Raw genomic sequence first — 27810 nt, forward strand, 5'->3', positions numbered from 1 at the left:
TTGCAATTGTTTTATTTTACCCTTTTCCAAAATGCAGACTACATGTCACTCCTCTTACTGATTTTGTACGTAAGAACTTTTTCTTGATTTTGAACTAAGCAGATTCTATGTCAGTTTGCTATTTGATATTATAGAAAAAGGTTTTTGTTTTTCTTAGCACACATTTGTTGTGGTGGTCTGTCTATTGACTTTACATCTAGAGTTATATCTGAGTCTGGCTTTTGATATGATTTAAAGGTTAACTGTATGTGATCCTCTGCAAATATTATGATGATTATTTCTCTGACTAAGTAACCATTATTTTAAATCTTTAATTTGACCTTACTGCTTGCTGTAACTCCAAAGCTAAATGCAAGTGCCTTTACCAAGGGAACGGTCCTAAAGGCAGTATTGCCTGCTACGGTTGACTATAAGGTCATTACACTGTTTGCCCCATGAGGGCAGAATGTGTTTATTAATAAAACAAAGGTGTCCCAGAGACTGAGGGGGTTGAAACACCTCCGGTACTCTGAAACCTTTGTTTCACAGTTGTTGCTGTGAATGTTAAACAGTTAACAGCCGCATGCAGGACCACAGCGGTTAATTGTTGAACAGTCACAGCAATAGCTGTGAAAGGAGGCTGAGGTTAGCCCCTGGCTCTCCCTGGGCTCGACAAACTGCTTTTCATCATTCAGGTGAGCCGGGGAGATGCAGGAGATGAGCAGAACCCCCCTATTCCTTCTTAGATGCCAGGGCACTGCGAGCTGCGGGAGGAGAAAGAGGGGAGGCTCCTGTGCCCTGCTGCAGGCTCTATCTTCTGCCTTCTGCTGTCCAATCCATATATTTCAGAGAGGCAGAGGCTGTGTGTTAGGACATTGAGAGCAGCTCACCTATATCAGGTTGTATAGGCTGCTGCTCCGTTGTCTTCAATGGAGGTCTAAACATTCAATGTTCCAAGCTTTGTCTCGTGAAGGATTTATTTATACTGACCCTCCGCATCATCCCTTCAGATATTTTATCAATAAAAAGCACCAACACATTGATGCTTTGTTGCTTCCATTGCTCAGCATTCAAACTCTGCATCAGTTTGAGCTTGAATTACTGTTGCTCCGAGACCATGGTTTGTATAAATCTAAGAGTCTGGTTGACTGAATTATGAACGGTGGGAAGAATTATGTACAAGGACTTTAAAGTACCTTTGCAAACCAGATTGTTTTGATCTGCAAGTTTCATGGTCTGTAAATGGAAAGATGGGGGTTATGAAGAAGTGGACTGGATTGTTAGGATTTGTTCTCTGAGACTGTGGGTGCACTCTATATTCACAGAGACCTTTTCCAGCAAAGGATCATGGCTCTTGAACCAAAAAAAAGATATGCATTCATAACCAGAGTTGCTTCACAATGGCATCCAGAGAACAACAGATTCTTTTGTTTTGTAAGTCCAGGACGGTTATTTGTAAAATGTGGTGAAGTGTGATAGTCGTCTGATGCAAAACCATTTCTTTACTTCCTTTCAAGATATTCTGGGATGACCAGGCAGTGCAGCATGGCTGCCACCCTCTGAAGAACAAAATATAATATAACTGTCAGGTAATGATTCCTATTACTCTATGTTTCCTTTTCCCCTGTTTCTTCTTTCTCTATTCCCTTTCTTTATCTCTGTTTTTTTGTCTTTTCAGCTTCAACATTTGACTCCCTTTGTGCACTATTCTTGTTGTTTTCAAACCTCTGATAATCACCTGATGGAGCCACCTTCCTCCTGGAAATGTTGGGAGTGTAGTACAGGTCCAATTCTTTTTATGTCAGTTTTGCCCAGCAGTTCCTTAACAATTGGCATATTTGTCTCCTCTTCAAGACCACATTATACCATCCTCCCTCTGTCTGTTCTTTCTGCATATTTTCTCTCTGTATATGACTTCCATCTCTTTGCGTCCTCCCATCCTGCCCTTTTTTGTCCTGTCTACTACAAGCAAAAGACACAGTGCATGTGTGTGGACACACATGCACACAGGGCTTGCTTTAAGGTGGTTCGACCGGTGGAACTGCACCTGGTGCTGACCTTGGGGGCACTGTATTTAGAAGTAACATATGGGTTCACAAGCATCTGCTGAAGAGTAGGGGTGGGCGGAATTTGAGTAGTTGCGCTATGCAAAGCTTCGCAAAACGGTAAAAAATCTCTGTGAGCACGCAAAAGTTCAGCAAGCACGCGGAATTGCTTGTTCCGCCCGTTCGCATTACTTTTTTCCTGTTCGCAAATGCTGTTTGCGTGCTCGGGAGAAATATCTTGCAAACATGCATTTTGAAAGCGCGAACAAGCAAAGAATTCAGTGAAACCGCGGATCGCAGAATTTCTGGCAATTCCGTGTTCTCCGCAGAACGCAAAATTACCCAAATTCCACGAGCGGAATCTGCCACCCAGGCCTACTGCAGAGTTTCCTACGCCCGACCCCTGTGGTGAAAGTGGAAGATAGCCTTTTTTCTCTTTCCTCTGTTTTGTGTTTTTCTTTTCTTGACGCTTTTTGGTTTCCTTTACTGTTGTGCTGTTCAATAAAATGTTCCTTCCTAGATCACTGGAAAAAGGAATAGATTAACAGTCTAGGTGGGCAGGGGAGTAAATAACATCTAGTAATTTATTACAAGAATTACAAATATCTCACTATGACCCCAGCCGTTGCCACCGAAATTTCAATTTGATAGTGTGGCTGCTTCTGAGAATCTGTGTTTCTTTCTTAAATATTTACTTCTTTTGCTCTCACATCCTCAATTTCCAGTGATCCCAAGCTCCCGATCTACACTGTTTCACCACTATCAGAAATGCAACTCAAACGGATTTCCTATCTTGTTTTTGTTAATGCTTTTTTTGCGCAAAGTATAAAGTCACAAATATTTTGTCTGTGTGTTCGATTACAATTTTTGACTCCATTTTTACAGGTGACAGAAGCATGAACAGAAAAAAGAAGGTTTCAATATCAGTGAAACACAACAAAAAGGAGTATTTCAAGGAAAGTTAAAACATTCTCGAGCTCTATAGAAGAAACACATTCTATGTGCCAGGAATAGTGAGGATGTTGGAGCGGAAGAAAGTGGTGAATGTGAAAGTTGTCAAATCCCTAAAGGAAAATGATCATAAATGTTTACCAAGTGTCAGTAACTGAGATTAAGGAGAACATTAGCCACAACTGATACCCACACAGTGCACTTGAGAAAACTCAGTGTTGTAAATTCTGTTTGATGGTTTATGAGAAATGCTTTGGCGACCTAAACCCTCCCCAACAGATTGTGATGTGACAGAACCGTCAAAAAGACTAATATCCACGATTTACAAGTGCAAGCTTTTGACTCCGTCTCCTGTGATTCAGAGGAAAGAAAAGATTGGTTAAAAGAAACAAATTGTAAATGCTCTTTCTTAGATGTTGTTTCAGCAAAGATGCCAGATTATCATTTCCAATATAGGAAGATTTTCCCCCACCAACTCTGTCTCTTGGGTTGATCCGAGTAGTTTCAAAGTGTACTGTAACTTCCAAAGTGGATCATGTACTTGTCTTAGCCACTGAGCAAAAAAAGCATACATTGGCACAGAAATTATAAAAGGGGCCAGTGTTACACTATTGATAATTCATAAACCACCCTGGCATGGCCTAATTACCTGCCATTACTTGTATGAACAAACATACTTAACAGGCAAACTCTAAAGCCCAAAGAACTTATCAGTGCCTTTAAAACTCCTAAATCAAATGTGATAAACTAGAATCACTGAATGAGACTAATTAAGCTTGAGAGAATTCACCCGGGCATAATTTGGAGAAAATTAATCCACGAGGAGCATCTTAGTAAATACAAGGGGCTCCTCAGTGAAAGTTTATAAAGACAAGTTAGATCGGTGCCTTTAAAGGTAGGAAGATGATCTCTAGGAAAAAACTATAATTAGTTAAATACATATGTTAAGAAGAGCATCTGAAATGTATTTTAGAAGGTCATGCTGAGTTGAAACAAACAAGTACATGATCAGAAATCATATTCAGTCTTAAGATGGCATGTATCCAGGAACAAACCCAACTTAGAGAAACAAACAACTCGAATAAGAGCAATGAATGTGAGAACAGCTTTAGTTCTCAATCCCACCTCACTAAACATAAGAAAACTAGCTCTGGACGAAAACCCTATCTGTGTCCTGAATGCCAGAAAGGCTTCACTCGCAAATCCAACCTTACGGTACATGAAAGAACCCACACTGGGGATAAACTGTATCAGTGCTCTGAATGCTGTAAAAGCTTCAGTACCAAATCCAGTCTCACTTTACATGAAAGAACCCACACTGGACAAAAACCTTATCAATGCTCTGAATGCTGGAAAAGCTTCAGTCAGAAAATCAACCTTACTGTACATGAGAGAACTCACACTGGACAAAAACCGTATCAGTGCTCTGAATGCTGGAAAAGCTTCAGTAGCAAATCCAATCTCAAATTGCATGAAAGAACTCACACTGGACAAAAACCTTATCAGTGCTCTGAATGCTGCAAACGTTTCACTCGCAAATCCTATCTCACTTTACATGAAAGAAACCACACTGGACAAAAACCATATCAGTGCTCCACGTGCCAAAAAAGCTTTAGTTTTAGTGGCAGTCTGATTCAACATCAGCGAACTCACACTGGACAAAAACCTTATCAGTGCTCTGAATGCTGTAAAAGCTTCAGTAGCAAATCCAATCTCAAATTACATGAAAGAACCCACACTGGCCAAAAACCTTATCAATGCTCTGAATGCCGGAAAAGGTTCAGTCAGAAATCCAGCCTTACTGTACATGAAAGCGCCCACACTGGGTATAAACTGTATCCGTGCTCTGAATGCCAAAACAGTTTCTATAACAAATCCAGTTTAACTGTACATCAGAGAATCCATACTGGGCTGAAACCGTATCAGTGCTCCGAATGCAGTAAAAGCTTCAGGCAGAAATCCACCCTTACTGTACATGAGAGAACCCACACTGGGCATAAACCGTATCAGTGTTCTGAATGCCAGAAAAGCTTCAGTCATAAAATAACTTTCACTCACCATGAGCGAACTCACACTGGGAAAAAACCTGATTAGCTTTCTGAATGCTGAAAATGTCGGAAATCTGGTCTCACTAAACCTGCGAGAACTTACCTGAAAAAAACCTTGTCATTGTTCTAAATGCCAGGGAAGGGTCTGCTGGAGATTCAATTTTGTATACTAATAGGGGGTTGACCCAGCTAAAGTCACTGGGACCTGGGAGATTCAATTTCATTCAACAAGAGAGAACGCACAATGAGAAAGAAAATTACCCGTGCTCTCAATGCGACAAAAACTTCAGTTGTAAATGTAACCTTTCTACATAAGCAAGCCAATGTGGGAGAATAAAAGGTGCTCACTGTGAACCCTGAGGAGGAGCCTTCAGCATCGCAAAACCTTTACATGAAGCACCCACAAAAGCATCAATCCATTGATTGTCCAACAAACCGTCTACTGAGAAAAGCACACAGCGAGGGATGGAAATGCTTGAATTAACCTCATTCTTTTGTAACTATTTGTGGTCTCATTCCATTCAGTGTGTTTCGTTCCCTGAGTGTTTATAAGCTGTGGCTCTGACCCACAAAGTCCATTTGATACTGAACTTTGAGGCCACGCCCCAAGGGTCGGGAATGCATGTAACCTCGAACTGTTTCCAGCCTTAATGAGCCTCACCAGGGAGCTGCAGCAGGGGTCCCTTTGTCGTAGATCTCTATGGAACCAACGTCTGTTCATGTCTGTGCCACTTACGGCTGATCATTGAGAAAAACTAACAGTGATGGAATGACTGGTAGTTTATCTCAGCACCATCCCACCACATCATTCTCTAGTCTTTGTGCAACTACAGACAAGGCCAGCCATATGCAAACCATTCTTGGCTCCACTGTAAATAGTCCTAATGACTTCTGTTCCTAGGGGACATGCCCTTGTATTACAAAGATCCACTTCAGCTGCCTCTTTCTATGTCCTTTTTGCTACAAATGGACCTGCTTCTCATCGACTGAGGACAGTTTCACATGCTTTACAATCTCATCAGATACACCCGAGAGTCTCACAGATAATCAGGTGTATTCATAAACTACTATAGGACAACTAAAATACAAGAAAATGTGATTCACAAATTGTGTGCTGTCGTTCTGCCTCTCCTATCTCTTTCTTTGTGGAGTTGCCTGCCTCGACTGCAGAGTTTCCGCACATGTTTATATACTTTTTGGTAGTAGTCAGTCAAAGAAACTTTATTTCAATTGATTTTACAATCATAAAAGTGCATGATAGAAAAACATTTGCATCAAATTTGTAAAAAAGTTATCATATGTACAATATTAACTGATACATGAACAAAACAATAAATTTAGTCTTTAAAAAGATTATCGCCTATGCAATGTAACACGGGTTGACAATTGAATGTAAATTGTGCATATAAAAGTTTACAAAGCAGAAACAGCCAATTGAGATCGGGTTTTCAGACATGCCTTTAAAAAGCAAGCTATAGACTTAGCAGCAAATTGTGTGTCTAAAAACTGTAGTGCCAAGACAGCAGGTCTGCATCTTCTCAATCCCATTTGGCGAAGAAGTGGAGCCAACCAGCGTTTACGCGGGGTCTCGTAAAAACTACAAAATAAAATTACATGCAAGGTAGACTGAAGTGTTTTGCCATCACAGGGGCATCTAGTTAATTTGTGTGACCAGTCTGAAACCTCGGGGAACGAGACAAGACGACAAAAAGAATCAAAGCGAAATCTAGTTAAAACATATCTATCATAGTTTGACAAATAAAAGGACAAATATGGTTGAATGCCAGGAGTGGATTGAATCGCCATTAGTTGGCTGTTTGAATGTTTACCAATTTCTGAACATATGCCAAGGTCTCTTAGGTGGGTAACACATAATTCTTTCAGAGTCTTTCTGGGTATGTCCATAATTGAGGGAGGGTCAGTAAAAAATGCTAACCAATTCAGATCATTCAGAAACTTAAACACATAAAGTAGCCAAGGGATCTTTTTCCAGTGGGTCAGGGATAGGCAATCGGTTATTAGTGACCGAGTGAGATGGCATTGCTCTTTGGTCCATATACGGTGCCAAAGGAGGATCGGTTGGTATCTAATGGTGTCAGTTAGATAGTCCAAACCGAGCTCGAGATGGCGTCCGTAATTAGGAGCACTTCGAGGGAGGGCTAATACATATTTCAGGAAATCATTTTCGATTACTTGGAGCTCTCCGGCAGGAGCATAGCCCCATACGCCCACTCCGTAAGTTGCCACACTCAGACATTTGGCTTGATAGATTTTGAGCAACTCATTGGGAGCGGGCTTGCCCAACTTCCTGGAAAAAGAAGTCAGCGCCGCAGTTGTGCGCTGGAACTGCATTTGTTTACTGGTGATTGCAGGTTTCCAGGTAATATGATCATCAATAAGGATCCCCAGGTAAGACTATTCCCTAGCATTTTCTAGTCTGACATTATCTATAAAAAGAGGTTTACGTTTCTGAGTTTTCTTGCCTATGTACATCACAAAAGTCTTGGACTTATTTACTTTTAAACCAAGAGAAAGCATGAATTGACAGTACTTGTCCAGTTGGAGTTGGAGCTGATTTAGGGTTCTCGCCAGAATAACGGAATCATCAGCGTATAATAGAGCTGGGATGGGCCGGTTGTTTATGCAGGGGAGATCCTTGTTGCCTTCTAGCATCGCTTGCTCCAGGCCGTTTGTATAGATATTAAATAAAAACGGAGCAAGGACGCACCCCTGTCTGACACCTTTTGTTATGCTGAATGAATCCGATAGCTCCCCATTAATGCCGTACCTCACACATGCTTTAGCATCAGTGTAGAGTTCTCGGAGGAATTTAAGAAGTGGAGGGTCTACTCCCAGGTTGCTCAGAATCTCCCACAGCTTGGAGTGTATTACGCAATCAAATGCAGAACTTAGATCCACATACACCAAATAGAGGTTTCCGCCTTTGGCCCTAGCATATTTGCCCATTAACAGTGTCAAATTAAGGGCCTGTTCTACAGTGCCCAATCCCTCTTGGAACCCAAACTGGAGGTCGGTTAAGATCTTCTTCTCTTTGGCCCAATCCTGGAGACGTTCCAGGATTAGTCTCCCGGCGACCTTACCCAGTGAATCCAAGAGGGAAATGGGTCTGTAGCAGGCTGGGTTATCGCGTTCACCCTTTTTAAAAATGGGTAAAAGCACAGATGAAGACCAGGAGTCAATTAGGCCAGCCTTGGAAGCTGCGGACATAACTTGAGTGACAATTGGGGACCATAAGTCTAAGTTACTCACAAATATATCGAGGGGAACTCCATCGGGGCCAGGAGCTTTCCCGGTCTTCGAGGAAGTCAGTGCAGCTGTGACCTCCGGGAGGTCGAAGTGGAGGTCGATAGGATAAATATTATCCATGGTAAGGACTTCCTCTGCAGTTTGGGAAGTTAAGGTTGCAGAGGAGGGGTCACCAAAAATCTGTGAGTAATACGCCACCCATTTTTCAGCAGAAACTGCCACATCTAGGTGACGGACAGCTGTAGGATCTACTAAGAAGGGGGACTTAACTGTTCGCCAGAATAGCGAGCTATCCTTACTCCTTGTACTCTCGTGCAGTTGGGCCCAAAGATTATTTTTTATTTCCCGTTTTCGGGTTTTTTGGGCCAATGTGTACTTCCTTCTTAATGTGGCTATTAAAGCCACGTCCCTATCTTGTCTATGAAGTGCGCTTTTTAGCGCGCAGAGGGCTTTGCGGCAATGGGTGTCGAACCACCCCCGGGAGTCCTTGTCATGGGCCTTATGTTGGCGAGTGAGCTCCTGCTGGATAGCTTTTAGGATGTTAACAAAATTAGAGAGGATCATATGAGGAGATGAAGTCTCCGCTAAACAGATGTTTATTAGGGGAAGAGTTTTTTGAATAATCTTTTTAGTAACATCATTGGGGTTTAGCTTTGACCATTTTACTGTGTAGCCGTTTATTTTGTCCATAGCAAGAGATTGCTGGGTTAACAGACTAGTCTTGCTGTGGGCTAGTGAGGCTGAATTGAGTATAATGATAATACTGTTAGAGTAGTGGTCGCTTGACGGATCAGTACCAGTTATGAAATGTTTCAAGCGATTCTTTAGAGTTTGTGAACACAGAATGTAGTCGATGGTGGTGGAAAGGCCCCTGCCGTGAAAGGTCGGCTTAAACTCGACAGGGGGATACACTGTTTCATTAGCAAACTCAAGTTCTAAAGAAAAAAGACATTCATTCAAAGTGATACCAATGCTAGAGTGGATAAAATGTGTAATAGGGGAATCATATTCATCTTGGAGCCCGCAGATACCTTTTTTATAATTGCTACACAAATAAACATTAAAATCTCCACCCCACACAACATAACATTGTAACTGCGGGTATTTTGCTTTCTGTTCATGAAGATATAGGGTGATTTCTGACAGTGACTTTACACACTCAACGGGGGAGGAATTGTTATACATATTGATAAAGTAGTAGATGGAACTTTTATCAAAGACTAGCTTTAGGATTTGAGCAGTTGGTGACGCTAGAGATACCTCTATAGTCGTGGACGAGATTTTATTAGAGAGATAAATTACTAAGCCAATCTTGGGTCTTCCATGCATGGACGGACTGGCGGGGACGTGAAAAGTTTTATAACCCTGGATGTGAATAGGGTTAATAGCCCAGGTTTCCTGGAGGCAAACTATTTTGTGCTTGTTGATCACATTGATCCATGACTGGAGGTGAATCTTAGATCTGAGGCCCGCTACGTTCCAGTAAATAACTGGGAGTTCCCAAGTTAGGGGTAGGGTGGGATTTGAAATCTGTGAGTTAGCAAGGGGTGGTGGGTCTCGGGACGGGGTATTTGGAAGAAGGGTGGAAGAATAGAGATGTATTTCACGTAAGGCCGGATTGTTGAATGGTTGCCTCTTGAGTGACTCTTCAGGGAGGGATGGGTAATCGTGTTTGTGTTCTTGATCCGGAAAAATTGCCGGGTTGGGGGATAATTCCACCCGAGGGGTAAAAGGCTCTACAAGAGAGCCAGGGGGGGATATGGGAGTTGCTCCTGCCATCAGTGTTCCTCTGGAGATATAAGTAGTTTGAATTTGGATATTGTTTTTACCATTAGAATTAGAGGGGGGAGCTGATGGTCAGTCAACCATATCGAGACATTCATATCTGTTGGTTAGGGGTGGGCCTCTCCAATTTGTAAGGGGACCAGGAGCTGGATTGCTGAATCCATAACCTGCCCAATGGCCCCGGTCTCTGTTCCCGTCCCAATTCCCCACTCTTGTCCAGCTCCAAGGGGGACCAACATTGTGTCACGGAGCCGGAGGGTAGAAATATGACAATCTATGAGTGACTATCCCTTCAGTGGATGTGTGGTCACCCCAGGAGCAAATGTGCTCTACTGTATTCGGGTCAGCGAAGTTCACTATAACGCAATCACCTTGGATGTTTTTTGGCTAAGTGCCTAGCCAGGGAACTCTACGCACTGTGGTGACTCTGTTGTCCAGAAAAGTTGGTAATTGTCTATTGTTGGACAACCAGTAGATTACTTTGTTTTTTAGTGACCAGACCGGTTCATCCTGATTGGGAGAGAGTTCCGGAACATCTGTCATAATTACTACGTGGGGAGAAGCTTCAGGGGGAAGATGGATAGGATGGCCCCTCCTCTTTCTGTTTCTCGGGATGGTATTAAATGCAACAGGGTGGTTTGGGCATGTGGGGGCCGGGGTAGGTAGGGCAGAGGGGGGTTTTGATTGTGTAGAGGTTTGTGTCTTAGAGTGGGTCGGGAGTGGGATCGATAGGGGATTGGGGGGTTTAGGTGGTACTTGGACCTTAGTTGCAACTAATGGTGGCTGTTTTTGTAGCTGTTTCTGTGGTGCCTTTAGGTTCGTGTTGGAGGGATTTGATACAGTCGAACCTATCTTAGATGTTTTTGCATTGAGATTGAGGGGCCTCCCTTGAGCTGGGTTGGTATCTTTGTTGGAAACTTTGCTTGAGTTCAGAGCTAAGGACAGTTGGGTTAGTTGGGTTTCAACCTGATGAAGTGACTTTTCTATAGGTTTTAGATAGAGTCTAATTAGATCACCGATTTTGCTAAGGAGTAAGTTGCCATTATTACAGGTGTTACTAGTTAGGTTACCATCGTTAACCATACCACCTTCGCTATCATAGCTGCTAGAGCTGAGGTTTATGTGATCGGTAGTGAGGTTTGTTGCTTGTGCAAGTGGAGAGGTAGGTAATTGATGGGGAGTTAGGACGAGGTCAATGGGCTGTGTAGGGAGGGGGGAGGTGGGAAGGGTTATGTGGACAGTTTTGGTGGCAGAGTTAACGGAATGGTGAGGTTTGTTAGTTTTCCTCTTCTTTTTGGGGATTGCTCCCTCACGTGAACCCCTCTCTGCGGATGGAGTGGCAGCCACACTAGTTTGGCTTGCAAAAATGGCCGGGGATTTTTCCAGTGACTGCAGCAGATGTGATTCTGAGAGGTCTAGGGATGCAGACAGATCCACTGTGCAAGGAACAGTATGGATCTCCGCATGCTCTATCAGTGGGGTGGGTAAATCTGCGGGACGCTGAGGGGTTTTTGCTATAGTCAGTAAGCCCATGGAGGAGCGTCTAGCGATGGCCAGGTCCTGTGAAACTCTACGTTCCAACACGGTGATACCCTGCTCAATGGCCTCATTGGCTTTGGTAATAAATTGGTCTATCAGGCCAATAACTTGAGCAGCAGCCTGGGCCTGATTTTTGACAATGTTCCTGGTGGTTCTGGGGGACATGATACAATATGATTCGTTACAAGGGTAACAGATTAGAGGTGATAATTACAGACTGAGAACGACTTGATTAAAATACGTACAGTAACAGCAGTAATGGTGAGGGAGGAAGCAGAGATAAAAAAAAAAGGTGGCCCAGTCCAGTCTTGCCCGGTCTTGAACGGGCTTAAACGGGCCCGCCCTTGGCCCGGGCTTCGCCCCGCGCTTTGTCCCGCGTGCGTCCCGCGACGCGGGAAGGACCAGTTGATTTATGAAGATTCGAACAGGAGGGCGTGACCGCCAGGGGAAGAGGCACCAGCTGACAGCAGTGAAGGCTGCTGGGCCTCGCAGTCCTCCGGTCAAGCGGCAGGTAGTTCGTGGTCAAGCGCACGCTGGGAGCGTGCAGGCTGTCCGCCGAATGCGGAAATGCTCCCACCAGCGGCGCGACCCCCAAGGTGAGCTTTTGGCAGTGATTATCCCTCCTTTGGCAAGCAGAAATCCTCCTTATGGCAGACTGACTTGGTAGTAAATGCAAGAGGGACATAGAGGGAGTGGGTGTAAAATGGGAAATATTTATGAATAAATGGGAGGGGCTATGGGAGGAGTAAGGAGGGGTGTAGGGACGGACAAGCACTCACCCACAAAGGAGTAAACCCATTGCTATTTACAAACCACACCTCTAAAGTCACAACAGCCATGATGTACCTAAAACAGTTGTAAATGTACCCGAGCTCAGAGTCCAACATCGCACATGGTCATCCACTGGAACTGCAACACACTCCCATTAATAATAATGGAGGTACAGACCTAAATTAAAACGACATTAAATTAAATATTTTAAACTAATTAAAAATCTAAACAAATGTCATTCAAGGCAAAAAATATCTAAAAAGAAAAAGATTTTTTTTTTACAATGTTTTAATAACATTTGTTGAATTCCAACACTAATATAACATTAATTTTTAGTGAAGTATAATTACATATGTTATAATTAATGGCCAAAATCAAATTTCAGGTTATTTCAGGCAATCAGGTGACACCATATTGCAGAGATTTTCATATTTTCAATCCAAATAACAGACTAACTTGTCCACCACTCAAATTAATTTCAATTTTCACTATACTAATTCACCACTAATCCTTTAATGGATTCCGTAGTAGTGTGCTACTCTCCGAAAAAGCGCTTTGATGCCTCGTGAGGGGTAATAACCACTATATACATGCAATTACAATACAATACATTTAAAAATGATTAATACATATTATAAATGTTAATTTAGGTGGGGCACCTTTAATTAAATCTTAATACAAATATATCTTCTATATATTCAACTTGGGTGGAGTTTTCCCTGTGTAAAAATATAAAGTATATTCAAATTGTTTATTACACTTGGAAACAATATTTTTATGTTAAATACAAATGTAAATGTTATAAACTTTAAATATAGAACAAATTACAAAATGCTACAATAATAACTCACAGTTTACTTAGAGATTTAATTGATTTTAAATGTAAAAAAAAGTTTTTCTCACAAATCTGTTTCAAAATCCCAACGAGCTAAAATCATCTGATTTTCTTATTATGTACTCCAAATTACTGATTTGCCTCATTCACCTCTATTCGGAGGGGTACATCCTTAAAAAATAATGTATAGAATTCATTGAAAGTATTTTTAAATATATGTAATTTTATAGCATTCTTTTGAAGGAGTGTGTATTTTTAAAAGGCAAGATACATAATTTTATTTTATCTTTATGTTTTTAATGGGTTCGATTTTTAAGTCTCTCTCTCCATTATTTTCTAAGGGATGGTGTTGCATTCCCAGTGGTTGGCTATGTATGGTGCTGCACTTTCTATTGCTCCACTTTGGCCGAAGTAAGTTACATTTGTAAATTTTACTCCACCTCTGTTTAAGCGTGTGCAGATGTGCAAGTCCACACTTTTGAGTAACTGTATCGTAATGGTGAATAGCTAAAACTGGCAAAGTTACTCTACAAGCATCCTTGTATGTATAGATTACTCACAGGTGTAAGGTACCTTTGTGAATAAGCTCGAGGTGTCCAACTCAACCGGAGTGCTTCCTTTTTGTGGTAACGCTAAAGTGGACGCGGGCACTTGGGCTGTATTAGAGCAAATGGGTTGGTCCTGCGCGAACACCAGAGCACTTGTCCGGTGTGTTTGTTTCGCTGGGGAGCGGCAACGAATACCTTGAAGTAATTTTCCTGGACTTGCTACATCACCCGCCTCCTGAGGGCCTCCTGTAGCAGCAATTTATCATTACCGTATTAGGATCAGGTAATTTCTCCATGTTCTTAACCATGTTATCGTGATTTGCTTTTTTATTTTCCCTTCTCTTCACCTAATTTTGTTGGTTTCACCACAACATAAGCATAGAAATGTACTTTGCTTTTACCTGGTTCTGAGGTCTTATCCTTTGTATATATTTTTATACGATGAACACCCTCGCTGTACGGCTACAGTGTAAGCACAGAGAGCCCAAACCCTGAGATTCCTGCACCTTGATCTGCCTTTATTGGTATCCTTTCCACTTTGATAAGTGAGATATGGGTTTGATTTGCTGAACAACCTTTAACCCTGCTGTGATACACCTTGACGGTAACAAATTGCATGTTTGAAACTCCAGCGTGAGCTCCAGTACGCTGCTTGTCTCACACCGCGTTCCATGCTTTGGCTGTTATCATCAACCTTGGACCATCTCTATAACTTGGAAGCTCCGAAGACTTCGCAGCTGTTGTAACTGCCTGAAGTTTTATAGATTTTGATGGCCGTGAATTCAGGTTCAACTTGATGACCCATCTCTACTCTGTGGGAATTTTGCACTTCATGACACTTCTGCGCATCTCGTCAGCTTCTGGAACTGATTGAGCCCTAAACATTGCATCAAATTCCAGGGTATACAACCTTTACAACGCAACTTTTACAACGAAGTGCTTTTACAACGCAACTTTTAGAACGCAAACTATTACAACGCATTGCTCTGGGGGGCGCTCTAGGATAGGGAATAGGTTAATTTACTATCCAATAACCTTCCCTAGTGTCCACGGGGACTGGAGTTGGAATAGTAAATTAAACTATTCACTATCCAGCACCCAAAAGCATTATGCGTTGTAATGGCATGCGTTGTAAAAGCATGCGTTGTAAAAGCATGCGTGGTAATGTCATACATCCAATTCCAGTGTTGATCATCACCAAAAATTGGACTTACCAGTGCCCCTCGAACATGGCTAGAGAGATCCCCTACTTTTTTGTATGTGACTTCCTGATTGGTTCAGTGGATCTGCTATTTTTCTTCATTTTCCTTTTTTGTGGTTTTGAACACACAACTAATGAGTCCTTTAATTCCTTTGGGACAGTTGTTTTTGCTAATAACCCTTAAACTACTGACCTGGTGTTAATTTTCACTCCTGAATAATTATTAAATACTCCTGTTTCTCTAAACTTTGTTTGAATTTTGAATTTTTTTGTCTCTTTTTTTCAACATTGTATTGAAATTTATGACATCCACTGTTTTGATTTAGCTATGAGCGTGGCCTTATTACTCAAGCCACGTTACCAAAAGCGAGCTAGTGACATTTTAGTGGAAGACACATTTACCATTGCCGACCGTAGTAGGGAAAAGCAAAGCCGGCTGATTCCAGGAAGCAGATCACCTACCTGACAACGGTTGCTGTCTTAGGTGGAATCTGCACTCACTGTAGATGCAAAAAGTAAAGATTATGAGGGAAGCTGTTGGTAGATGTGCCCCCAATATTTGAGACTACCACCCTCTCTCGAACAGTTGAAAGAGCTAAAGATGCACCCGTCAGACATTCATGTCTCAACAACTAAGACCGCCCACTCATGTCATACAACAATCGTACTGTTACCTGAGTCACTTTACACTGTGATGTGTACAAGCATTTTACATAAACAAGTTGTGTTGTGCGTTGTGATCAGGCATCACCCCCTTTGTATGTAAATGAGCTTCTGTCGCCAGACACCCAAGGCTCCCATCTCTTATAGTGCGGATGATAACGTGAGCACTGTAAGGTAATCACAAACAAGGGCTATATTGAGAAATAATCAACTTCCAGGTCACACAGCTATGGTTGTGTAGTTCTTTGTTAGTTTTCAATTTATGTTAATTTCCAGTATTTCTCCAGGTTACGTTTTTCTCAGTTTATCACTTTCTATCGCTCTTTGAGCTCCATCAATTAAAAATTTGAGTTTTTTCATAGGATATATTGTTAGTGTTCATCGACCTTGTCACAATCCCTTCATTCTCGATTTGTCAGCATGTGTTTTGCCCCTCTGCTATTCTAGGATGAGCCTTCTCAATGCAGAAGAGCTGTAATAGAAATAATACATCAGGCATATATGAAATTGTCAGAGCTACAAATTGTGATCGAAAAGAGCTGAAAATGCACCTCTTTAAAGAATATCACATTGGGATGCATTAACAGTCCTCTATCACTCTTAGAAACCATCTCCCCTCTAATCACATGTTGACTCTCTAGGTCTTGGACCATGGACAGAGCTCTGATGCCTCGCAGCGATAGTCATGGCATTCTGATAAGACATATATGTAAGGTTGTTAATGTTATGTTGTTCACACTTGAGTGTGTTAATGGTAATGTTATTGGTATTTGTACAGCGCAACTGATACCCGGAGGTGTCCTGGCGCTGTGTGAAGGCCTACAGAATCTTTTACACATGGAGAAGCAAGGGGTCCCTCCCACATGGAGAAGCAGAGGGCCCCTCTCACAAACAGAAGCATGGGGGCCCCTCCACATGGAGAAAGAGAGGCCCCCCACAATGAGAAGCAGAGGGCCCCCCCAATCAGAAGCAGAGAGGCCCCTCCCACAAGGATAAGCAGGGGGCCCCTCCCACATGGAGAAGCAGGGGCTCCCTCCTACATGGAGAAGCAGGGGGTCCCTCCCACATGAAGAAGCAGAGGGCCCCTCTCACAAACAGAAGCATGGGGGCCCCTCCACATGGAGAAAGAGAGGGCCCCCCACAATGAGAAGCAGAGGGCCCCCCAATCAGAAGCAGAGAGGCCCCTCCCACATGGAGAAGCAGAGGGCCCCTCCCACATGGAGAAGCAGGGGGTCCCTCCCACATGGAGAAGCAGGGGGCCCCTCCCACAAGAAGCATGGGGGCCCCTCCACATGGAGAAAGAGAGGGCCCCCCACAATGAGAAGCAGGAGGCACCCTCCTATAAGGATACGCAGGGGGGACCCTCCCACAAGAAGAAGAAGCAGGGGGCCCCTCCCACATGGACAAGCAGAGGGGCCCCTCCCACATGGACAAGCAGAGGGGCCCCTCCCACATGGAGAAGCAGAGGGCCCCTCTCACAAACAGAAGCATGGGGGCCCCTCCACAGGGAGAAAGATAGAGCCCCCCTCAATGAGAAGCAGAGGGCCCCCCCAATCAGAAGCAGAGAGGCCCCTCCCACATGGAAAGCAGAGAGCCCCTCCCACATGGAGAAGCAGGGGGTCCCTCCCACATGGAGAAGCAGAGGGCCCCTCTCACAAACAGAAGCATGGGGGCCCCTCCACATGGAGAAAGAGAGGGTCCCCCACAATGAGAAGCAGAGGGCCCCCCAATCAGAAGCAGAGAGGCCCCTCCCACATAGAGAAGCAGAGGGCCCCTCCCACATGGAGATGCAGGGGGTCCCTCCCACATGGAGAAGCAGGGAGCCCCTCTCACAAACAGAAGCATGGGGGCTCCTCCACATGGAGAAAGAGAGGGCCCCCCACAATGAGAAGCAGAGGGCCCCCCAATCAGAAACAGGGAGGCCCCTCCCACAAGGATAAGCAGGGGGCCCCTCCCACATGGAGAAGCAGGGGGTCCCTCCCACATGGAGAAGCAGAGGGTCCCTCTCACAAACAGAAGCATGGGGGCCCTTCCACATGGAGAAAGAGAGGGTCCCCCACAATGAGAAGCAGAGGGCCCCCCAATCAGAAGCAGAGAGGCCCCTCCCACATGGAGAAGCAGAGGGCCCCTCCCACAAGAAGCATGGGGGCCCCTCCACATGGAGAAAGAGAAGGCCCCCCACAATGAGAATCAGGAGGCACCCTCCTATAAGGATACGCAGGGGGGACCCTCCCACAAGAAGAAGAAGCAGGGGGCCCCTCCCTCAAGGAGAAGCAGAGGGGCCCCTCCCACATGGACAAGCAGAGGGGCCCCTCCCACATGGATATGCAGAGTGGCCCTCCCACATGAAGATGCAGAGGGGCCCTCCCACATGAAGATGCAGAGGGGCCCCTCCAAGAAGCAGAGGGGCCCCTCCTAATCTTCCACAGTGGCCCCCAGGGGGAGGCAGCAGCAGTTCTTTTAGGATGTTTATAAAGCGTGAAGGAGGCCGGGGGGAGTCAAGGCGCCTCGGATTAAACATTTATTATCACAAGTTGTGCCCATGAAGAGATACACACAGTGTGACACCCCCAGAGGGACAGACATCAGGAGTGGGGTACAGTGGGGTTCAGTGTCAGCTGCACAAGACACGATCATCACCACAAGTCAGAAATACCCCAGAGATCCGCCCCCTCCAGAGAGGACACTTCAGGGTTAAAGGTCACTATTGGGGACGGATCATTGAGGGGGTTTGGGGGGGGCCAGCATCACTGGAGCCAGGCCCCGGGGCTGAAAGATGGAAATGAATCAGGACATTTCCCTTATTTCCCTCATTCTGAGGGAGGAACACGTGCCTCGTGTGTAGTGCCTCGTGTCTGGTGTGTGGTATTAAAGCACCTCGGTCCGAGCCACAGTCCTGCCTCTGGGGGGCGCCTCTGGACAGGTCCAGGGGAGCAGTGTCTCTCTTCAGGGTCTGTGCATAGCGCCCCGAGGCTCAGGGCGGAGTCAGAGGTGCTGTATGGTGTGGAATGAACTCTGGGCTCCTCTGCCCTTAATGAGAATCCTTCACCGAGAGGCCTGTCCAGAGGAGGGGCAGAGGAGGAGAGGCCTGTCCAGAGGGCAGCGGAGGAGAGGCCTGTCCAGAGAGGAGGGGCAGAGGAGGAGAGGCCTGTCCAGGGGTGCAGATGAAGTGAGGCCTGTCCAGGGGTGCAGAGGAGGAAAAGCCTGTCCAGGGATGCAGATGAGGAGAGGCCAGTTCAGGGATGCAGAGAAGGTGTTGCCTGTCCAGGGGGGCAGAGGAGCTGAGGCCTGTCCAGGGGGCAGAGGAGGAGAGGCCTGTCCAGGGGGCAGAGGAAAAGAGGCCTGTCCAGAGGTGGGGCAGAGAAGGAGAGGCCTCTCCAGGGGTGCAGATGAAGTGAGGCCTGCCCAGGCATGCAGTTGAGGAGAGGCCTGTCCAGGGATGCAGAGGAGGTGAGACTTGTCCAGAGGAGGGGCAGAGGAGGTGAGGTCTGTCCCGGGGGGGAGGCAGAGGAGGAGAGGTCTGTCCAGAGGAGGGGCAGAGGAGGAGAGGGCTGTCCAGGGGTGCAGAGGAGGAGAGGCCTGTCCAGAGGTGCTGAGGAGGTAAGGGCTGTCCTGGGGTGCAGAGGAGGTGAGGCCTGTCCAGGGGTGCAGAGGAGGAGAGGCTTGTCCAGGGGCGCAGAGGAGGTGAGACCTGTCCAGGGGGTACAGAGGAGGTGAGACCTGTCCAGGGGGTACAGAGGAGGTGAGGCTTGCCCAGGAGTGCAGAGGAGGAGAGGCCTATAACTAAGCAGGTTCTAGTCAGTTTGCTAATTGATATTATAGAAAAAAGTTTTCTTGTTTCTTAGCATACATTTGTTGTGTGTGTTCTGTCTATTGACTTTACAGCTAGAGCTATTTTTGAGTCTGTCTTTTGATATACTTTGGAGGTTACCTTTATGTGATCCTCCTGCAAATATTATGACAATTATTTCTCTGACTGAGTAACCATGTTTATGCCTTCAGTAATTATTTGAAACCTTTAATATAGCTTTGAAACTTGTTGTAGCTCCAAAGGCAAGGGCCTTTACCATGGGAGTGATCCTTTAAGGGGCTGTACTGCCTGCTACGGCTGACTATATGGCCATTACACTGTTTGCCCCATGAGGGCAGAATGTGTAAATAAAACAATGGTGTCCCAGAGACCGAGGGGGTTGAAACACCTCCGGTACTCCGAACTGCTGTAAGTGTGAATGTTGAACAGTTAACAGCCGCATGCAGGACCACAGGGGTTAATTGTTGAACAGTCAGAGCAATCGCTGGTAAAGGAGGCTGAAGTCAGCCCCTGGTTCTCCCTCGGCTCAGCTAAACTGCTTTTCATCATTCAGGTGAGTCGGGAGATGCAGGAGATGAGCAGAACCCCCCCTCCTTCCGAGATGCCAGTGACACTGCGAGCTACGGGAGGAGGAAGGGGGGAGGCTCCTGTGTGCCCTGCTGCAGGCTCTATCTTCTGCCTTCTCCTGTCCAATCCAAATATTTCAGAGAGGCAGAGGCTGTGTATTAGGACATTGTAATGTTGAGAGCAGCGGGCCTATATCAGGTTGTATAGGCTGCTGCTGCTCCGTTGTCTCCAATGGAGGTCTAAACATTTCAATGTTCCCAGCTTTGTCTCGTGAAGGATTTATTTATACTGACCCTCGGCATCATCCCTTCAGATAAGTTATAGATAAAAAGCACCAACACATTGATGCTTTGTTACTTCCATTGCTTGGCATTCAAACTCTGCATCAGCTTGAACTTGAATTGCTGTTGCTCTGAGACCATGGTTTGTATAAAACTAAAAGCCTGGTTGACTGAATTATGAACGGTGGGCAGAATTATGTACAAGGACATTAACATACCTTTGCAAACCAGATTGTTTTGATTTTCAAGTTTCATGGTCTGTAAATGGAAAGATGGGGGTTATGAAGACGCGGACTGGGTTGTTAGGGTTTGTTCTCTGAGACTGTGGGTGCACTCCATATTCACAGAGACCTTTTCCAGCAAGGGATCATGGTTCTTGGTGAACCAAAAAAGTATTTATTCATACCCATATTTGCTTCACAATGGCCTCCAGAGAACAAGAGATTCTTTTGTTTTGCAAGTACACGACGTTTTTTTGTAAAATGTGATGAAGTGTGATAGTCGTCTGACACAAAACTATTTCTTTACTTCCTTTCAAGGTTTTCTGGGATGACCAGGCAGTGCAGCGTGGCTGCCACCCTTGGAAGAACAAAATATAACATAACTGTCAGGTAAAGATTCCTATAACTCTTAAGTTTCCTTTTCCCCGGTTTCTTCTTTCTCTATTCCCTTTCTTGATCTCAGTTTTGTTTTTGTCTCTTCAGCTTCAACATTTGACTCCCTCTGTGCACTATTCTTGTTGTTATCAACCTTCTGATAATAATATGATGGAGCCACATTCCTCCTGGAAATGTTGGGGGTGTAGTGCAGGTCTGATTCCTTTTTAGGTTGGTTTTGCCCAGCAGTTCCTTAACTATTGGCACATTTGTCTTCTCCTCTACACCAGGTGATACTCTCCCCCCTCTGACTGTTCTTTCGGCGTCTTTTCTCTCTTGATCTGACTTTCATCTCTTTACTTCCTCCTAAACTATCCTTTTCTGTCTTATCTACTACAACCAAAAGACACAGTATATGTGTGTGGACACACATGCACACAAGGCTTGCTTTAGGGTGGTGCAACCGGTGGAGCCGTACCTGGTGCTGACCTTGGAGGCACTGTGTTTATATGTAACTTATGGGTTCACAAGCATCTGCTGCACAGTTTCCTGTGCTGGACCCCTGAGGTCAAAGTGGAAGATAGCTTTTTTTCCCCTTTGCTCTATTTTGTGTTTTTCTTTTCCTGACCCTTTTTAGTTTCCTTTACTGTTGTGCTGTTTTTTTCACTTTTTCAGGTGTTGCAGTGCCTGGTTCCTGTCGGAGGAGTGTGATGAGTTCTGAGCCACCAAGTAAGTCCTTATCATCCGCACAATTTGAAATAGTGAATTCCACTGAGCTAACTGGACACCGTGTCAGTCTACAGTGGCATTTAAAGCATTGATTACAACTAGGCGAATTCCTTTTTTCAATAAAATGTCCCTTCATAGATCCCTTGAAAAAGGAATAGATGACTAGTTTAAGTGAGTAGGGGAGTAAGTAACATCTAATAATTCATTAAAAGAATTACAAATATCTCACTATCATGAGAGCCTCTTTCACAGAGAGTGTAAATTGATAGTGTTGGCTGCTTCTAAGAATCTATGTTGCAATATATGTGCAACTTGTGTTTCTTTCTTAATTATTAAATACGTTTTCTCTCACATCCATGAGCTCCAGTAATTCGAAGCTCCCAATCTACAGTGTCCCCAAGCTGTTTCACCACTATCAGAAATGATACTCAACAGATTTCCTGGCTTGTTTTTGTCAATACTTTCTTTGTGCAAAGTATAAGGTCACATATATTTTTTCTTTGTGTTCATTTACAATTTTTGACTCCATTTCTACAGGTGACTGAAGCATGAACAGAAAAAAGGTTTAAATTTAGTGAAACACAACGAAAAGGATTATTTTAAGGAAAGTTAAAACATTCTCGAGCTCTTGAGAAGAAACACATTCTATGTGCCAGGAATGGTGAGGATGTTGGTGCGGAAGAAACTGGTGAATGAGAAAGTTGTCAAATCCCTATAGTAAAATGGCCATCAATGTTTACCAAGTGTCAGTAACTCAGATTGAGGAGAACATTGGCCACAATTGATCCCCACGCAGTGCACTTGAGAAAACTCAGTGCTGTACATTTTGTTTTTATGGTTTATGAGAAATGCTTTGGAGACCTAAACCCTCCCCAACCGATCAGCATCTGTAGACGTGTTGTGATGTGACAGAACCGTCAAAAAGACTAATATTCGAGGAGGAGCCAAGATGGCGGCGGAGACGGACGTGTAGTCGCCCGGCTCCCCGAGTTTGTGCCTTCTGCAACATTATCCTGTTTTCCAGCCTGACACAGCGCTATTGCGAAAGGACGAGGGAAGCGCGCTGTTGCCGGGGGTGCTTCTCCGGTGTCCCTATCTGCCTGCTGGATGGTGTTCCTGGACTGCTCGCCCGACGACTGGAGCCGAGCCCTGGATCTAGACCCCGGGTTGCTGCGCACAGCCGGAGACGGCCGGAGCTCCTGCGGCTTGCCTGACGACTGGTGTGCCTGTCATCCCCTGCCGACCTGCGGGTTGCGAAAGCCCCTGCTCTGATTCCCCCGGTGAAACTGTTGGACGACCGATTGTGGGTCTGCACCGCTACTCCTACTTTGAGCGACGCCGAGGTGAGCCGCGCTGTTTTCTTCTTTGTCGGCGCGGGACTGGCCGCTGCGGCTCGCCTTTGGGACTCCTCCAGCTTGGGCTCACACGAGGGGGACCTCTATTGCTTACCGCTCGCAATTGGGGGGCCCAGTTCCTGTCGTGTGATTATACCCTCACTGCCTATTGTAAGACTCGTTTGTGTGATCGGTGCACCCCTCATTGTACCGAACATGGCGGCCATCCCCTCTGCAGTACTGATGGGCTCCATATCGGCCCCTGCCTGGGTCGCCTTACATGGCCTTGAGAGGCGTATGGAATACTCTGATGGACCTCGGGCTGTGGATACCTTGAACCGCCCGCCTGTGTACACCTTAGCCTCCATTATTGGCGCCCTTGCTGAATTGAGGGCAGAATGGCGTGAATGTTCTCGCGCACTCGGCGCGAAGTTGGACGCAGCCACTCTCGGCTCGGAGGGTGCATCGTCGGCCGGCTCCCCTTGCCGCACCGATCGGCCCTCTCTTGGCACTGCAATAGAGACACTGTTGCCGCGTGACTGTGAACTGGAGCAACATTCTTACAGTGAATATTCTACGGAACTGCCGCCAGCCCATACCGTTGATGCTACATTGTTTCCCATCCTGACAAAGTTTCCATTCTCGGGCATTGACCTACTATCCTTGTTCATGGCGCTGCTGACGATGCTACTATCTTCCTTTGCTGAATATGTTATGCACGGTGTGACTCCAATTCTTCGGTTTATGCAACATCAGGCGGACCTGGAAGTGGCATTCTTTTGGATCGCTACAATTGTGTTTGACTGGAGGTATCCATTTTGTGGTTTGGGACCGTCTCCTTGCCGAGGGCGGCCATCTTACTCCTTTGTTCTGTCTGGGGCGGGTCCTTTTCCGGGGCCGGGTTCTGGGGGACGCTTGAAATCTGGCCAGGGCTAGGAAAGTCCCTTTTTCCTATGGAATGTGAATGTGGGGCGGACGGGGACCCGGGATGGGGCGCTTCCTCAACGTGTGATGCAATGTTCCATGATGTCTCTCCTTATTCCATATCGTCCATGAAAGTCCTGTTTTTGGTGTTACGTGTGGAGTGGAGCGTACTTTATGGCCGAGGAGTTCGGGAGACTTGGAATTTGGTCCTCATCGGGTATCGGAGAATTTCTGCCACGGACTGAACCGCATTTTGCTATGCTGATTGTTTAATATCCTGATTTTCCCCACTTAAGATTGTAACTGCTATGTTCTGTTTTTTACTCCTCCTGATGGGGATGCGGGTTCTGTGCTGGCCCGGGGACATGGGTGTGACTGATTTCGTTCTGTTTCTTGGTCCTATGTCTTCCGAACTTATTGATGGACACGGTGTAGAAGTGTAGATGGTTGGGGAGTCCGGGTGACCTGATATTGAGTGGGCTCCTCCCCACCTTCTTTTTCTGGGAGTCGTAGATTAGTTTATTCTTTTCTCACTCCCTATATTACAAGTGTTAAGGGTTTTTCTTCCTTCTTCTTTATTCTCCTTTTCCTTTCTTTCTTTTCTTTGTCTATATTTCGGGTTCTTTAATGGGCGACAGACACTCTGCCGGGGGGTGGGGGGGGGTAGGCCGTAGCCTCCGCATTGGTGTAGGGTGGGGGAGAGATTTAGTTTTCTTCATTTAATTTCTATGGGCCTTATTTTTTCTATTTCTCTGCGCTTTCTTATCCTGTTTCGAATCTGAGTCAGCGATCGAGGTTAGTAGGGAGGGGGTGGCGCTGTATGTGGTGCGTAAATGCTGACTGATGATCTTGTTGTTTACTTTGCACCGCCATATTGTCCGTGGTGCTAACTTCCACTATTGTTTCCAGCAATGGCGTCGCTTGCCCATGTCGTGAAGCTACTGTACGGACTCAGTTCTCCTTAGTTCTTATTCTTCACAGATTTATCTTTATGACGGAAAAACAAAAAAAACTTTAAAAATTAACCTTGAATTCTCCTTCTCCCCGGCGACATGTTTCCATCCAGTGTAACGTTCATTGCTTGTTGCTATTCCACCTGATGCCGCTGAGGAACTGTATTGCATGCACCTGTGCTTAAAAGTATTGTGGCCGGCCGGATGGTTGTAGGCCCGTATTTGTTCTTTTCTTCATGCACAATAAAGGTTTTCAAAAAATTAAAAAAATAAATAAAAAAAGACTAATATTCATGGTTTACAAGCGCAAGCTTTTGTCTCTGTCTCCTGAAGACGAGAGGAGAGAAAAGATTGTTTAAAAGAAAGTCATGGTAAATACTCTGTCTCAGAAGTCGTTACAGCAAAGATGCTGAATTATCATTTCCAATATATGAAGATTTTCTCCACCAGCTCTGTCTCTTGGGTTGATCCGAGTGGTTTCAAAGTGTCCTGTAACTCCAAAGTGGATCATGTACCTGTCTTAGCCACTGAGCAAAAAAGCATATACTGGCACTGAAAGTATAAAAGGGGCCAGTGTTACGCTATTGATAATTCATAAACCACCCTGGCATGCCCTAATCATCTGTCATTACTTGTATGAACAAACATACCTTACAGGCAAACACTAAAGCCCAAAGACCTTATCAGTGCTTTTAAAACTCCTAAATCAAATGTGATCAAACTAGAATCACTAAATGAGACTAATTAAACTTGAGAAAATTCACCCCGGCATAACTTGGAGAAAATGAATCCATGAGAGGCCTCTTAATCAATACAATGGGCTCCTCAGTGAAAGTTAATAAGACAAGTTAGATCGGTGCCTTTAGAGGTAGGAAAATAATTTCCAGGTAAAAACTATAATTAGTTAAATACATATGTTAAGAAGAGCATCTGAAATGTATTTTAGAAGTTAATGCTGAGTTGTAACAAACAAGTACACGATCAGAAATCAGATTCAGTCTTAAGATGGCATGTATCCAGGAACAAACCCAACTTGGAGAAACAAAGAACTCAAATAAGAGCAATGACTGTGAGAACAGCTTTAGTTATCAATCCCACCTCACTAAACATGAGAAAACTAGCGCTGGACGAAAACCCTATCAATGTCCCGAATGCCAGAAACACTTCAATCACAAATCCAACCTTACTGTACATGAAAGAACCCATAATGGGCATAAACCGTATCAGTGCTCTGAATGCTGTAAAAGCTTCAGTCAGAAATCCAGCCTTACTGTACATGAAAGGACCCACACTGGACAAAAACCTTATCAGTGCTCTGAATGCTGTAAAAGCTTCAGTCAGAAATCCAGCCTTACTGTGCATGAAAGAACCCACACTGGGAAAAAACCGTATCAGTGTTCTGAATGCCAAAAAGGTTTCTATCACAAATGCGGTTTAACTCAACATGAGAGAATCCATACTGGGCTCAAACCCTATCAGTGCTCTGAATGCCAGAAAAGCTTCAGTCGGAAAATAACTCTCACTTACCATGAGAGAACTCACACTGGGCAAAAACCTCATCAGTGCTCTGAATGCTGTAAAAGCTTCAGTCATAAATCCAGCCTTACTGCTCATGAAAGGACCCACACTGGACAAAAACCTTACCAGTGCTCTGAGTGCCGGAAAGGATTCAGTCTGAGATCCAGTTTAATTGAACACGAGAGAACTCACACTGGACTAAACCCTTATCAGTGCTCTGAGTGCCGGAAAAGCTTCAGTCAGAAATCCCACCTTACTGTGCATGAAAGAACCCACACTGGGCAGAAACCGTATCAGTGTTCTGAATGCCAAAAAAGTTTCTATCACAAATGCGGTTTAACTCAACATGAGAGAATCCATACTGGGCTCAAACCCTATCAGTGCTCTGAATGCCAGAAAAGCTTCAGTCGGAAAATAACTCTCACTCACCATGAGAGAACTCACACTAGACAAAAACCTTATCAGTGCTCTGAATGCTGTAAAAGCTTCAGTCATAAATCCAGCCTTACTGTACATGAAAGGATGCACACTGGACAAAAACCTTACCAGTGCTCTGAGTGCCGGAAAGGATTCAGTCAGAGATCCAGTTTAATTGAACATGAGAGAACTCATACTGGACTAAAACCTTATTAGTGCTCTGAGTGCCGGAAAAGCTTCAGTCAGAAATCCAACCTTACTGTGCATGAACGAACCCACACTGGGCATAAACGGTATCAGTGCTCTGAATGCCACAAAAACTTCAGATTGAAAACAACTCTCACTAGACATGAGAGAACTCACACTGGGGATAAACCGTATTAGCTCTTTGAATGCTGGAAATGTTTCAGTCGGAAATCTGGTCTCACTCAACCTGCGAGAACTTACCTGGAAAAAACCTCCTCATTGTTCTAAATGCCAGGGAAGAGTCTGCTGGAGATTCAGTTTCATTCAACAAGAGAGAACCCACAATGAGAAAGAAAATGACTTGTGCTCTCAATGTGACAAAAACTTTAGTTGTAAATGTAACCTTTCTACATAAGAGAGACAATGTGGGAAAATAAAAGGTGCTCACTGTAAACCCTGGGGGAGGAGCTTTCAGACTCGCAAAACATTTACATGAAGCAGCCACAAAGACATTGATTGTCCATCAAACTGTCTACTGAGAAAAGCACACAGCGTGGGATGGAAATGCTTGAATTAACCTCATTCTTTTGTAACTATTTGTGGCCTCATTCCATTCAGCGTGTTTTGTTTGCTGAGTGTTTATAATCCATGGCTCTGACTCACAGAGTCCATTCGATCCTGAACTTTGAGGCCACGCCTCCAAGGATCAGGAATGCTTGAACCTCAAACTGTTTCCAGCCTTAACGAGCCTCACCAGGGGGCTGCAGCAGGAGTCCCTTTGTCATAGGTCTCTATGGGACCAACATCTGTTTATGTCCGTACCACGTAGGGTTGATCATTGAGAAAAACTAAAGGTGATGGA

The 27810-nt window shown here is 44.8% G+C and overlaps 1 pseudogene; it reads left to right on the forward strand.

Annotated features, from left to right (window-relative positions):
• Positions 1-3043: 3043 nt before the first annotated feature.
• LOC147659595 (uncharacterized) lies at positions 3044-27758 on the forward strand (annotated as a pseudogene).
• The last annotated feature ends 52 nt before the right edge of the window (positions 27759-27810 follow it).

This window comes from Lissotriton vulgaris, unplaced genomic scaffold (genome assembly GCF_964263255.1).
Source record: "Lissotriton vulgaris unplaced genomic scaffold, aLisVul1.2 SCAFFOLD_1997, whole genome shotgun sequence".
Classification (NCBI taxonomy): domain Eukaryota; kingdom Metazoa; phylum Chordata; class Amphibia; order Caudata; family Salamandridae; genus Lissotriton; species Lissotriton vulgaris.